We start from the raw sequence: 2,362 nt of genomic DNA, 5'->3' as shown, positions 1-2,362 counted from the left end.
CTTGCACCCCACACTCACACCCCTCTCCGGCCCGCTCACAAGCCGCCCGAGCTGGGTCCCTGTGTTCCACCTCGCTGCCCCACTGCGGGTACGGCAGTGGTTCCGTTGGTCCCGCTTGCACGGTATCTGGGTGCCTGGCAAGCATGTACTAGACGGCGACCGTTGCGTACATCAACCGACAAGGTGGTCTGCGTTCTCGTCGCATGTAGCAACTCGCCCGCCACCTCCTCCTCTGGAGTCAGAAGCATCTGAGGTCGCTTCGTGCTGTTCACATTCCTGGGCTGCTCAACCGGGCAGCCGATGAGCTGTCTCGAGCTGCGCTCCCGGGAGAATGGCGACTCCATCCCCAGACGGTCCAGCTGGTTTGGAGACGTTTCGGAGCCGCTCAGGTAGACCTGTTTGCCTCTCCAGAAACCTCTCACTGTCAGTTGTTCTTCTCCCTGACCGAGGGAACACTCGGCACGGACGCACTGGCACACAGCTGGCCGCGGGGCCTTCGCAAATATGTGTTTTTGCCCCAGTGAGCCTTCTTGCACAGACACTGTGCAGGGTCAGGGAAGACGAGGAGCAGGTCCTGTTGGTGGCGCCTTATTGGCCTACCCGGACCTGGTTCCCGGAACTAATGCTCCTCGTGACAGCCCCTCCTTGGCCGATTCCTCTGAGGAAGGATCTATGGACTCAGAGACGGGGCACCCTTTGGCACCCGTGTCCAGACCTCTGGAAACTTCCTGGTCCCTGTCAACTGGGAAAAGAGCAAACTCTCCCCGACGCAGAGGATCTCTTTTCTCGGTATGGAGTTGGACTCGGTCGAGCAGACAGCACGCCTCACGCAGGAACGTGCTCAGTCGGTGTTGAACTGCTTGAATACGTTCAAAGGCAGGATGGCGGTTCCACTGAAACAGTTTCAGAGGCTCCTGGGGCATATGGCAGCTACGGCGGCAGTCACGCCGCTGGGGCTGCTCCATATGAGACCGCTGCAGCACTGGCTCCATGGCCGAGTCCCGAGGTGGGCGTGGCAACGCGGCACTTTCCGGGTCCAAGTTACACCGGCCTGCCGCCAAACCTTCACCCCGTGGTCAGACCTTGCGTTCCTCCGGGCAGGAGTGCCCCTGGAGCAGGTCTCCAGGCATGCTGTGGTTTGCACGGATGCCTCAACCACCGGCTGGGGGGCCACGTACAACGGGCTTGCAGTGTCAGGGGTTTGGACGGGGCCCCAACTGCACTGGCATCAACTGCCTCGAGTTGCTGGCAGTGCACCTTGCCCTGAGCCGTCTCAAAGGGCGCTTACGAGGCAAGCATGTACTAGTCCGCACGGACAACACAGCGACCGTTGCGTACATCAACCGACAAGGTGGTCTGCGCTCCCGTCGCATGTCGCAACTCGCCCGCCACCTCCTCCTCTGGAGTCAGAAGCATCTGAGGTCGCTTCGTGCTGTTCACATTCCTGGTCTGCTCAACCGGGCAGCCGACGAGCTGTCTCGAGCTGCGCTTCCGGGAGAATGGCGACTCCATCCCCAGACGGTCCAGCTGGTTTGGAGACGTTTCGGAGCCGCTCAGGTAGACCTGTTTGCCTCTCCGGAGACCTCTCACTGCCAGTTGTTTTTCTCCCTGACCGAGGGAACACTCGGCACGGATGCACTGGCACACAGCTGGCCGCGGGGCCTTCGCAAGTATGCGTTTCCCCCAGTGAGCCTTCTTGCACAGTTGCTGTGCAAGGTCAGGGAGGACGAGGAGCAGGTCCTGTTGGTGGCACCTTATTGGCCTACCTGGACCTGGTTCCCGGAACTAATGCTCCTCGTGACAGCCCCTCCTTGGCCGATTCCTCTGAGGAAGGATTTACGGACTCAGAGACGGGGCACCCTTTGGCACCCGCGTCCAGACCTCTGGAAACTTCATGTCTGGTCCCTGGACGGGACGCGGAGGTTCTAAGTGGCCTACCCCAAGAGGTAGTTGACACCATCACTTCAGCGAGAGCACCGTCCACGAGACACGCTTATGCTTTGAAGTGGAACCTGGTCGTTGAGTGATGTTCTTCTCACCGAGAAGACCCCCGAAGATGCCCGATCAGAGTCGTGCTGACCTTTTTGCAGCAAGGGTTGGAGCGAAGGCTGTCTCCCTCCACCCTCAAAGTCTATGTCGCTGCAATCGCTGCTAACCACGACCCCGTAGAAGGGAGGTCGCTGGGGAAGCATGACCTGGTCGTCAGGTTCCTTAAGGGGGCGAGAAGGTTAAATCCTCCACGGCCGCCCTCGATACCCTCTTGGGACCTGACTCTAGTGCTCACAGCACTACAGCAGGGCCCATTTAGAAAGAAGAAGAAGGAAAAAAAAGGAGCCTTTGCAGGCGGACGAGCTGAAGTTTC

The sequence above is a fragment of the Sinocyclocheilus rhinocerous genome, unplaced genomic scaffold, assembly GCF_001515625.1.
Source record: "Sinocyclocheilus rhinocerous isolate Xijiao unplaced genomic scaffold, SAMN03320098_v1.1 scaffold688, whole genome shotgun sequence".
NCBI lineage: Eukaryota > Metazoa > Chordata > Actinopteri > Cypriniformes > Cyprinidae > Sinocyclocheilus > Sinocyclocheilus rhinocerous.
This window is presented reverse-complemented; position numbering follows the sequence as displayed.